This window comes from Oryctolagus cuniculus, chromosome 21, assembly GCF_964237555.1.
Source record: "Oryctolagus cuniculus chromosome 21, mOryCun1.1, whole genome shotgun sequence".
Lineage (NCBI taxonomy): Eukaryota > Metazoa > Chordata > Mammalia > Lagomorpha > Leporidae > Oryctolagus > Oryctolagus cuniculus.
In genome coordinates, this window is record NC_091452.1 from 14,684,504 (window position 1) to 14,697,101 (window position 12,598).

Genomic DNA, 12,598 nt, shown 5'->3' on the forward strand with positions numbered 1-12,598 from the left:
GGAGACACCAAGTTTCACTGATGCATTGTTCATAACACAACAACAACAAACTTCGGGAAGAATAAAGCAAAATCAAGCCAGTAACTAGAAAAGTCTATCCACCAGAGAGCTTGTCAATAGATCTGTGATCCGTGCACACAGTTCTACTGTAACAGTGAATGACTCCAAACCACATGCATCAGCATGCATCTCAAAACAATGTTAAATAAAAATACACGTTGCCAAAGGATATGTGTTAAAGGAAATTGTTTGTGTACAGTTTAGAAACAAGCGAAAGAATCCTCTTTGTTACTGAGAAATACATCCATATGTAGTCAAGTTATAAAAGCTCATAAGGGAACTCAGGAAAGTGTTTGCCTATTGAGGGAAACGGGAATAGAGGTGCCTTTGGGGCTTCATTAGTATATGTAAAGCTGAATTTCCCAAGATGGATGATGAGTGAGTTCACGGTGCTCATTATATTCATCTGTATCCTTTTCTTGCAGGCTTAAGGTGTTTCAAAATAAGCTTAGAAAAGAAAGAAAAAGAAAAAGGAAACTCTAGGTTGAAGTTTATAGAGGGTCATGGAAATGGAGTATTATGAAAAAGTGATGCATTGATGCCAAAATTTTTACACTGAAATAGACCTTTTAATTCCACTTTCCATGAATTTTTTTTTAATTATTTATTTGAAAGGTAGAGTCACAGCAAGAGAGAGAGAGAGAGAGAGAGAAAGAGAGAGAGCGAGCTTCCATTTGGTGGTTCCTCTCCTAAATAGCCACAGTGGTCATAGCTGGGCCAGGCTGAAGCCAAGAGCCTGGAGCTTCACCTGAGTCTCCCATGTGGGTGGCAGAGGACAAATACTTGGGACATCATCACTGCTTTTCCAGGTAGCAGGAGACTGGATTGAAAGGGGGAGCAGCCGGGACTTAACTGGTGCTCAGATGTGGGATGCTGGCACTGCAGGCCGTGTTTAACCCACTTCGCCACAACACTGACCCTCCGCAAAGTGTTTGAAGTGTCTTTGTGTTGGTTTCCTAGGGATGCCGTAACAAATTACGAAAAACTTGGAGGCTGAAAGCAGTGGAAATTTGTCCTTCCATGGTTCTGACATCGAAAGTGTGAAATTGAGGTGTTCGTAGGGCGGGTTCCTGCTGGAGGCTCCGAGGGGTACCTGGTTCCACAGTGCTGTCTGCTGGTTTCTGGTGACTGCTCGTAACCTGTGGCATTGCCGGGCGAGGGTCTTCACCAGTTCAGCCCCCCTCCATGTTCACCCAGTCTTCTCTCTGTGTCTCCAATTTCCTTTTTTCCTATAAGGACAATAATCGTTGGATTTAGGGTGCATCCTAAGTCCAGTATGATCTCATCTGGAAATCCTTAACATCTGCAATGATGCTATTTCCAAATATGTTTGCATTCACAGGTACTAAGGGTTAGGACTGGAACTATTTTTTTTTTTTTTTGACAGAGTAGACAGTGAGAGAGAGAGAGAAACAGAGAGAAAGGTCTTCCTTTTCCGTTGGTTCACCCCTCAATGGCTGCTGTGGCCAGCATGCCACACTGATCTGAAGCCAGGAGCCAGGTGCTTCTCCTGGTCTCCCATGGGGTGCAGGGCCCAAGCACTTGGGCCATTCTCCACTGCCTTCCCGGGCCACAGCAGAGAGCTGGACTGGAAGAGGAGCAACCGGGACAGAATCCAGTGCCCCGACCAGGACTAGAAACCGGTATGCCGGCGCCACAGGCGGAGGATTAGCCTATTGAGCCGTGGCGCTGGCCAGGACTGGAACTTTGTTGTTTTGTTTTGTTTTTGAACTTTGTTTTTAAAAGGTAAAGTTCAACCTATGGGTGTATAGAACTCTGCCCGTTCAGTCCCTCCTCTCAGTGTTATTGTGATTTATTGCTTCCTGCAGTTTCTCAGCCTTGGCAGAATGAACATTTTGGGTTCTACAGTTCTTTGTCATGAGAGGCTTTCCTTGTGCCTTGAGGATGTCTACTGGTACCTCTACCACCTACCCATTAGATACCAGTTGCACCCTTATGCAGTTGTAGAAGCCAAAAATGTTTCCTTGGAGTAGGAACTCAAGGTAAAATATAAAAAGCCTAGTTAAATATTAACTTACCTTTTAATCCCACTTTTCATGAACTTTTTGAAGATAAACAATGAGTAATTTTTATTGGTATTTTGCAGATATTCTGTGAGCCATACTTATATTAAAAAATCATTCCTTGTTCATAGTGTGCATCCTATTATTGTTGTTTTGTGCAATCTGGCTGTATCACTGGGAAGCCAAGTTACCCCTGGTTTAGCTCCACTGGTTGAGAAACATCCTTACAAATGCATGCTCACCAGGTGGTTATGCTATGCTTGCTGCCAGACCATGTCTGTCCACAGTTTGCTGCATTTACCCCTTGTAATGACCCTGAGAAATAGGTGCTGTAATTATCTTGAGCAGGTAACTAGAAGAAGAGTTGGATTTGAACCCAGATCTGTGTTTGTATAGATACTGTGAGCTGGGCAGGTAGGGAGTGGGGACTGCTGGGCACATTGTGAACACTTTATGCGCTCAGGGGACAACGATGCTGATGTTGAGAATGTCGGGGGAGAGGTGGATTGGAAAGCAGGAGAGCTGCTAAAGCGGAGTGGCTTGAAGAGAAGGTGGAAGGGCGTAAGAGGAGCTGCTTACCGAAGAGGGACAACGTGAGTGGTCCTGGGATGTGGGATCGTTTCCCGAGAAGAGACCCCGCTGAGTTGTGGGTCGTGGTGAGATCACAAGATGACTGTGTCTGGCGGTCCTGTTTCAGAATGTTGCTCTCACCTCCCTGCGTGGCCTTGGGCAGATGTTGTGGTGACAACAATATCTGACACTTACTGGGTACTTGGTGTGTGTCAGGTGCTGCCCTAAGTCCCAGCCCTGCGTTTTCCCAGTTACTTCTCAGATGATACCCTTCGAGTGGATCACCTTACAAATGAGAATGGTGAGGCTTAGGAAAGGTTAAGAAACTTGTCCCATATTACAAGATGGTTCTCCTCCCATTGCTCACAAGTATTTCTCAAGAATTGCTGTAGCATGAGCTGGGAATGCAGTATCTGGAGACAGGGGAGGGAGTGGTTGGCACAGCCTGGACTCTAGTGCTGGCCTTCCTAGTATTTGCATGTTTTTCAATGCCTAGTGAGTTAAGTTTCCCCTGAGTTATAAAGCCTGGGGCTGGGGAGGGCTGTTTTCTGGGGTCTCTCAGATCCAGTACAAATGGGGCATACACAGGTAAGACTCCACCTGGCCTGGGCAACTTCCTGAATCTTGGACAATCAGCTCGCCGTGAATCCTGGGGTTCTTTGTCCTAGCTGCCAATTTATAAGTAAAAATTCACTTTCTGTAATGTGTGTGTGTCCTGTCTCACTGGACTCGGGCAAGGGGGTAACCAGTACACAATGAACCTGCTTCATCATGAGCTGGAGAGGGTGAGCTGGGCCTCGCTGGGCTGGCTGGACTCCTGGGTTCACATTTTGAAACTGCTGTCATCTGTTGTCTTCCATCAGTACATCTTCAGGTCTCGGTTTTCTTCTTGCCCCAGCAGTTATTCTATCCTTGCCTCTTGGGTTCATTCTGAGGAGAGAATGAGTGAGAGTTTGTGCATAGGACCTTCCTTCAGAATACCTGCCAGTTATTATGAAAGGAGGCGAAGTCACGCCCACCTTCCTGGCAGGCTCTCTGGGTTTCCCAGGGATCGTGTCTCATCTGTCTTTTGTTCACTTCCTGTTGTGACTGCATGCAGTAAGCACGTACCGTATAGCAGGCACTGCTCTGGGCGCCAGCATGCAGCTTTGACTAAGACAGATGCAATTCCTGTTAGAGCATTTCACCACCAAGCCCAGCACCCGTTGTAGACCCTCAAGCCCTACTTGCTGAATGAATGTATGCATGCATGCATGCAGAGAGCAAATGAGTCCGGCCTTTCCCACTGAGATGTGGATGCAGCTGTTAGAATTGCCAAGGCTTGTCCTGAAATAATGGATGAGCATTGTCTTCCAAGAAGGGTGACTTCATCTGTCTGAAGGAGGGGATAATAATATATTCCTTGCCAGGCTGTTGGGTGGCTTAATTAACTAATATTTATAAAGTGCTTCTAAAGCCACAGATGAAAAGCTAGGTAAAAATGCCTGGCGTTATGGTTTTAATAATTTACTGTACCTCTGCACTGGGCCTTTCAGATGTTTTTCTTCAAACAGGAGGCAGTAGCATGTAGTTTTGAGATAATTAAACCCTAGATAAAGATCATCTACTTTTTGATTAGAACAAAAATAAGCCCTTTCTCCTCTTTGCTGGGCTGCTCCATTTTCCTGCTACTCAGGTAAGCTGCCTGTGTTTGGGAACATCTGCTGATGAGACAGGAGCTTTCTCTCTGTGTATCTGTCATTTAAAGGAGGTATTTCAGCTGGAATCTTCCCAGGACCTCATCCAGGCCTATGATAGTTAGAAGGGCCACAAGGGCATTTGCATAATCCACTGTTGATTTGCATATAATTTGCATAGCACATCTTGCTCTATGCTGTCATGCATTACTTGATTTCAAAAGCTTTGTCATTTCTGTTTATATAACCATGGAAGTAGCAAAGATCACACAAGGGACTCACTTCCCCAGAGCATTTTAGCCTTAGGAGGAAGGGACATTTTTAACACCTTCTACGTGCTTACAAGCGAATTGCATTTAATTCACTGTTTTTCAAGTTTGGCTGCATGTTGGAATTGCCTAGAGAGCTAGAGAATCCTGACGCCTGGGCCCCATCCCCAGAGATTACGATGTGATGGGTCTGGCGGTTGTGGGGGCGGGAGGAGCCTCAGCCTCAGGCTCTTGACTTCCTCCACGGTGATTCAGACATTCTGCATAGATGGAAAACTACATTTTTTTTTTTTGACAGGCAGAGTTAGACATTGAGAGAGAGAGAGACAGAGAGAAAGGTCTTCCTTTTGCCGTTGGTTCACCCCCCAAGTGGCCGTTATGGCCGGCGCATTGCGATGATCTGAAGCCAGGAGCCAGGTGCTTCTCCTGGTCTCCCATGCGGGTGCAGGGCCCAAGGACTTGGGCCATCCTCCACTGCACTCCCGGGCCACAGCAGAGAGCTGGCCTGGAAAAGGGGCAACCGGGACAGAATCCGGCACCCTGACCGGGACTAGAACCCGGTGTGCTGGCGCTGCAGGCGGAGGATTAGCCTAGTGAGCCACGGCACCGGCGGATAACTACATTTTAAAACATCTATTTATTTGAAAGGGTGGGACTCTGACCTCAGAATCAACCCATAAGACTTCCTGGTCGAGCTGAAAGGCCTGCAAGAGCATTTCAGGCATGGAAAATAAGACTCTCTGACAAAAAAAAATAAATAAATAAAAAAATAAAAATAAAAATCCTACACAGAGGATCTCTGTGAGACCTCAGAGGAAAGGAAGGGTCATCAAAGAAGGAGACGCTCTCCTCTGAAGGGGGAGGAGCACATCCTCTTGGATCATGGCCGTGTCCAAATACCAACAGAGTCTGTGGTCACAAAAGGCCTCCATAGCCGTGGCAGCCCACGGCAAGAGCCTCAGATGATCACTGACGTCATAAAAAAAGTGTTAATTGTTAAAGGAACAACAGTAGTCACTGTGCACTTGCTCCCCAGGTAGGACCTCTGTCCCTACTGAATTGTAATATGAGAATCAACTGCAAATTCTCCCCCCAAACTGTACTCTATATGTTGTGTGTGGGTGTGGGGGCAAATTTTTGAAATCTATGATTAGCATAGAGTTGGTCCTCTGTATATAAAGTCATATTAAAAATGATCCATAATGAAGAAGGAGATGGGAGAGGGAATGGGAGGTGGGATGGGAGCGGGGTGGGGGTTATGGGAGAAAGAACCACTGTATTCCTAAAGTTGTATCTATGTGAAAAAGCATTCATTAAATAATATATATTTATACATATAAATATATATTATAATTATAATATAAATATATATTATATAATATTATAATGTAATATACATATAAATTATTTAATGAATGCATTTTACATAGATACAACTTTAGGAATATAGTGGTTCTTTATATATATATAAAGAAAGGGTGGGGGAGAGAGAGGGAGAGGGAGAGGGAGAGGGAGAGGGAGAGGGAGAGAGAGAGAGAGATGTCTTCCATCTACTGGTTCACTCACCAAATGCCCACAACACCCACGGCTGGGCCAGGTCAAAGCCAGGAGTCAGGAACTCCATCTGGGTCTCCCATGTGGGTGTCAGGAACCCAGGTCCTTGAGACATCATTTGCTACCTCCTGCAGTAATGGAAGTGGGAGTGGGGCTTGATCACAGGTATTCGGATATGATATGTGTATATCCAAGAAACAACTTGACCCACTGTACCACAATGCCTGTCCCCTAACAACTACATATTTAATCTTCATAAACAAACCCATGAAGTAGTACTCCCCACCTCATGTTAAAGGTGTGGAAACTAGGGGCCTATATTATGGCTCAGTGGATAAAGCCACTGCCTGTGACACCGACATTCCATATGGACACTGGCTCAAATCCCAGGTGCTCCACTTGCAATCCAGCTCAAGCAGCTTACGTACTTGAGCCCCTGCCATCCGCATGGGAGACCGGGAAGAAACTCCTGGCTTTGGTCTGGCCCAGCCCTGGCCATTGTGGCCATCTAGGGAGTGAACGAGTGAATGGAAGATCTGTCTCTCCCTCTCTCTGTGTAACTCTGCCTTTCAAATAAGTAAATAAATCTTTAAAGGCTTGGAGGAACAGGGGAAAGCCATTCATTGTTATTTATGTTAATAACTGATCATTTTGGGGGGTGTGTGTGTTTAATTCTTGAGATGACTCTCTGAGTCAGGGATTAATGGACCCCTTGTATAGATGAACAAACAGAGGTACAACAAACATAGTCTGCCCAAGTTCCTCCAGCTAACAAGAGACCACCTACGGGAGACAGAAGTCTGCACTTGGATTAAGGTTAGACTGCATGAGATTTGAATTTTGGGTCAAACCTCTGGTTTATGGAGGAGCCAGTCTTTGTAGCCTGAGTTTAGAGTTGGGTTCTTAGAAAAGTCACCTGGCTGGCGCCGCGGCTCAATAGGCTAATCCTCCGCCTTGCGGCGCCGACACACCACGTTCTAGTCCCGGTCGGGGTGCCGGATTCCGTCCCAGTTGCCCCTCTTCCAGGCCAGCTCTCTGCTGTGGCCCGGGAGTGCAGTGGAGGATGGCCCAAGGGCTTGGGCCCTGCACCCGCATGGGAGACCAGGAGAAGCACCTGGCTCCTGCCTTCGGATCAGCGCGGTGCGCCGGGCCGCAGCGTGCCAGCCAAAGCAGCCATTGGAGGGTGAACCAACGGCAAAGGAAGACCTTTCTCTCTGTCTCTCTCTCTCACTGTCCACTCTGCCTGTAAAAAAAAAAAAAAAAAAAAAAAAAAAAAGTCACCTGGAGGCGTTGGCACTGTGGCGCAGCAGGTTAATGCCCTGGCCTGAAGCTCAGGCATCCCATATGGGCACCGGTTCTAGTCCCGGCTGCTCCACTTCCTATCAGCTCTCTGCTGTGGCCTGGGAAAACAGTGAAGGATGGCCCAAGACCTTGGGCCCCTGCACCCGCATGGAAGACCAGGAAGAAGCTCCTGGCTCCTGGCTTCGGATCAGTGCAGCTCTGGCCATTGTGGCCAATTGGGGAGTGAACCAGCGGATGGAAGACCGACCTCTCTCTCTCTCTCTCTCTCTCTCTGCCTCTTCTCTCTCTGTGTAACTCTTTCAAATAAATAAATAAAATCTTTAAAAAAGAAAAAAGTCACCTGGAAAATACAAAGGAATGCATGGAACAAGTAGGGCCAAGGAGTGAATTTCCAGGCAACAAAGAGCGAGGCTTTTTGGCTTTGTGGGCCAATTCTTGCCCTCTTTCTCTCTCTTTCCCTCAAATGTTTATTGACCTCCGTGCCACACACAGAAGACAGACAAAGGCTGCTACTTAGTGTCCACCACTGGACAGCCATACTCCTGCTTTGAATTAACCTGCAGAAATTAGGCTGTGCTTTTTGCTTCCTGGAAGGTGGTCTGAAGGCAATGAGAGAAAATACTTCCAGCAAGCCAAAGGGAAGCAGGATGCCTGATTTAAAAATATTATTTGAAAGAGTTTTTTTCCCGCTTGTCATCTGGGAGGTGGCAAGAGGAAGAGATTTTTATCCTATTCAGCCGGCCAAATATGGCCACAAGTAGTGAGTGGCTTGGTGCCATGCCATTCAAGTATAAATTCATTCCTCCAGGAATTTCTGAGCCGCTGTCAGGAGCCTGGCACTATTGTAGAAGATGTGGATGCGTTAAAAAAAATAAGGCAGAGCCTCACTTTCTCCCTGGTGACCCTCACGATGAAGTAGCGAGGAAAGCCTGGATCTGGAGGAGCAGTGATGCAGGCAGAGCGAGCCGTCAGCACAGAGCCTGCGCTGGGAACAGCAGTGCGGCTCACAGCGGGGCAAGTGGGAAGGGTCAGGGCGGGGGGCAAGGGACACATCACACCCTGCTCTGTGGCCTTGATGAAGCATTCGACTGCTGCCCTGAATGAGCTGGGAATGAGCAGAGAAGGATCAGTCTGGCTGCTCTGGGAGAGTAGACCAAGCCTGGAGCTGCGTGAGCTGTGGAAACAATGCAGGTGGGAGATGATGAAGGTTTGAACCACGCTGGCCACAGAGATGATGAGAAGTGGTTGCCCCTGACATCTCCTTGGAAAGCAGAACCTTCAGGACTTGCTTATGCATTCAGTGTGTTGGGTGAGCTACAAGCAGGAATCAGGGAGAATTTCTGTTTATTTGGCTTGAATGATTTAAGGTGCTGCCTTCCATGATGGGCAAGACTGAAGGAGAAATAGTCCATTTTCAGCTAAATTTGAAAACATCACCTATTGTGTTTTCTTTCTTAACAAATTCACAGTAGCACATTAAAGGTTCTGAGACTTCCAGCTGTGCAGTGTTCTAGATTCTGATGGGTGTGCTTTTGTTCTTTCTACCTCCAAATGCTTCCCCATTTTAAGTGACTTCCTGTTCCACAAAACTGGTATTTCTGCCTCCAGTTTAACACAAGCGTTATCTCCACACCAAATCAGAGAGCTAACAGGAAAATCTGATGCCACACTCCTGCCTAAAACCCTCAATGGCTCCCCACTGCCCTCAGGGTGAATACCAGATGCTTTTCCATATGCTTTATGATGTGGCTTCTACCTGCCGTTCAGATGCGCTTTCACTCTTTGTTTTAGTTTAACACAATATTGTCTTTCTACCTGCTATACCGCCCAACTTCTATTCAATCTGTCTGCATGAACTTGGATAGTACCACACTTGGAGGAATCTCCTGACTTCTGTCTGAGTTAAGCATCTCTGTTTTTGCTCTCCTGTTCTCTCTAGTTAGCATTTGTCACATGACATTTTCATTTATTTCTTTCTTTCCTGCCAAGGGCTGAGCTCCATGAAGTGATCGTTGTAATCCCCAGCGGCTGGCGCAGTTCCAGGCACAGAGTAATAATGTGTGGGGAATCTTCCTTGGGTGAATGGGTAAGTGAGTGAATGTGGCTCCATGGGTCTTTATCAGACACAGACTCCTGCCAGTCCTCTAGTATTCTGCTGCTGCTGCCTTTTTTAAAGATTTGTTTATTTATTTGGAAGATAGAGTTATGGAGAGGCAGAGAGGCAAAGGGAGAGAGAGAGAGAGAGAGAGAGAGAGAGAGAGCGTTTGAGTTCCATCTGCTGGTTCATCCCCCAGTGGCTGCAACAGCCAGGGATGGGCTGATCTGAAGCCGGAGCCAGGAGCTTCTTCTGGGTCTCCCAAGTGGGTGCAGGGGCCCAAGGACTTGGGCCATCTTCTACTGCTCTCCCAGGTCATAGCAGAGAGCTGGATTGGAAGTGGAGCAGCCGGGACTCAAACCAGCACCCATATAGGATGCAGGCACTGCAGGCAGCAGCTTTACTTGCTATGCCACAGCATCGGCCCCAGTATTCTGCTTCTTAGATTGGATGTCAGCATCCTGGTCTGGGAGTCTTCAAACTGTCACAGAGTCGGAAGGAGGCTTGGAAAGTCATTGAATCCCATGTCTGTAGTCTGAGATGTACTCTGAGGCCATCAGTGGTTATAGATGGAGAGGCCAGAGGTCTTGGGCAATGATCAAGACATTGATTCCATTCAGTAGATCTGTGCTGGGAATCCAGAGATGGCTAAGACAGAGTTCCTCTCTTGGGGAGCTCGCAGACGGAGAGAGAGCTGCACAAATAAGCTTCAGGGAAGAAAGTGCTGAAATAGTGATTTTTAGAATTTCTTTTTGAGCACGGGAGAGGGAACATAGCCCCAAGCCAGGGAGTTAAAGCAGCTCTGGGACTTAAAGGACTTAACCTGGGCCATGAGGGGTGACTAGAAACTTGCCAAATGGAGCTGTAGGTGCTCAGGACAGAGTAAAGGCATGGAGGTGAGAATGTTGGTGGTGTGTTCATGACCAGTGTGTCATGTGCTTATGGCGTCCAAGAAGGGTGAGACTTAGTCTACACTGGTTAGGATGCTTCGGACTGTGAGTAAAGGGAGGCTCTGCCAGCAAGGGTTCAAAGATCAAGAAAAGCATTATGTGGCCTCGGAAGAAGCCATTAGGGAAGGGGTTCCTGAGTGACTAATTCAGCACCTGATGACGTCACCAAGAGTCCAGGCTTTTTCGGTTTTTTGGCACTGCCCTCCCAGCAAACAAATTTGAGGCTGCGTCTTTCCCGTGTTGATGTGTATTTTCTTTAGCAGCGAGGGAAGTATTCCCCAGGAGCTTTCCCCAGTCCTTGCTCCCAAGTCGCACTGGCCAGGATTGTGTCTCCATGACGTGAACCCAAGCAAGCTACTGGAGAGGGCATGTGCCCGCCCTGCTGAAGCAGGCCAGTCAAGAGTCGTGGCTGCAGCCAGTATGGCTTTTTATTTTATTTGAAAGGCAGAGTTACAGAGAGAGAGAGAGAGAGAGAGAGAGAGAATCTTCCATCTGCTATTTCACCCCCCAAATAGCTATAATGGCTGAGGCTGGGTCAGGCCAAAGCCAAGAGCCTGGAACTCCATCTGGATTCTCCCATGTGGGTGGCAAGGACCCATTCACTTAGACCATCTTCTGCTGCTTTCCCAGGTCATTAGCATGGAACTGGATTGGAAGTGGAGCAGCCAGGACTTGAACCAGCACCCAAACAGGATGCTGGTGTTTCAGGTGGCGGCTTAACTTGCTGTGCCACAACACCAGTCCTCAAAATAATTAATTTTAAAGGATAGGTATTTGCCTAGCAGTTAATATACCAGTTATGATACTGATTCCCTTGTCCTATATTGGAGTACCTGTGTTCAAATCCCAGTTCCACTCTAGATTTCAACTTTCTGTGAATGTGGACTCTGGGAGGCAGCAAGGGATGATTCAAGTCATAGGCTCCCTGTCTCCCATTTAGGAAACCTTGAGTTTACAGCTCCTGGCTTTGGCCTAGTCCAGCCTTGGCCATTGCAGGCATGTGAGGAGTGAATCAGTAGATGGGAGCTCTCTCTGTCAGTCAGTCTGTCTGTCGCTTTCTCTATCTCTCAAATAAATACAAATAAAACATTTATAAGACTGCCAACCAGCTCCCTCAGTTGCATAAGGCCAATTCCTTTGACATATTTATATATAAGTATATAATTATTTACATTTTAAACAGTCATAATCGTTATATTTTAAGTATATGTTATGTACAGTTATATAAAATATACGCATTAAGGGTATTTTATTTTTAACCTGTGTGATGGTGTATCTGTCTGTCTCCTGGTACTTTGCTTCTGCTATTGGCCTCTGATTGAGACAGAAGGGTTTTCATCAGAACAGCAGCAGCAGTAGCAACAGCAGCAACAAATACTTCCTGAATGCGTTTTGAATGTCGAGACGGCACAGGATACTTGTCTCCTTTAATCCTTGTAATAGCTCTATAAGCTAGGCCTGTCATCCCCATCTCGCCTAGGAGGAACACAGGTATACAGAAGTTAAGTCACTTGACTGTCAGCATAGAGCTAGAGAGTGGCAGAGCCAGGGAAGCAGTCTGGATTTGTCAGACTCCAAAGTTTGGGCTTAAAATTTTTTTTTCTATTATTTATTTGAAAGGAGAGTGAACGAGAGATACTTTAAGAAAGAGAGAGAGGTTTCTTCCACAAACGCTCTCAACAGCCAGGACTGGGCCAATCTGAAGCCAGGAGCCAGCAGCTTCATCCCTGTCTCCCATGTGAGTGGCCATGCTCAAGTATTTGAATCATCATCTCTTGCTTCCCAGGGTATGTATTAGCAGTAACCAGAGTGGGAAGTGGGACCAGGACTGTAACCAGGTGCTCCGATAGTGGGATGTGAGCCTCCCAAGCGTCATCTCAACCCCCACCCCAGAAGCCTGGGCTTTAAGGGGTTGCACCGTACTGTTTCCCTGCAGGACAACCCCAGCCAGATTCAACATTAGGAATATATTTTACAGACATGCTGAAGCATGAACGCTGGGGTTCCCTCTGACTGCTGATGAAGAGCTTGTTCTTGCTTTGGAGGCAGGGTGCACTTTGAAGGTCATGGTCTCTTCCAGGGTCTGCTTTACTTGCAA

General features: G+C 46.9%; 1 long non-coding RNA gene across 1 annotated transcript; it reads right to left on the reverse strand.

Annotated features, from left to right (window-relative positions):
- Positions 1-632: 632 nt before the first annotated feature.
- Positions 633-12,154, reverse strand: LOC127484765 (uncharacterized). Its single transcript, XR_007911977.2, has 3 exons — positions 11,761-12,154; positions 2,664-3,584; positions 633-1,289 (listed from the first exon to the last, which is right to left on the reverse strand). It is a non-coding gene; the product is annotated as an uncharacterized lncRNA (long non-coding RNA).
- Between the last annotated feature and the right edge of the window lie 444 nt (positions 12,155-12,598).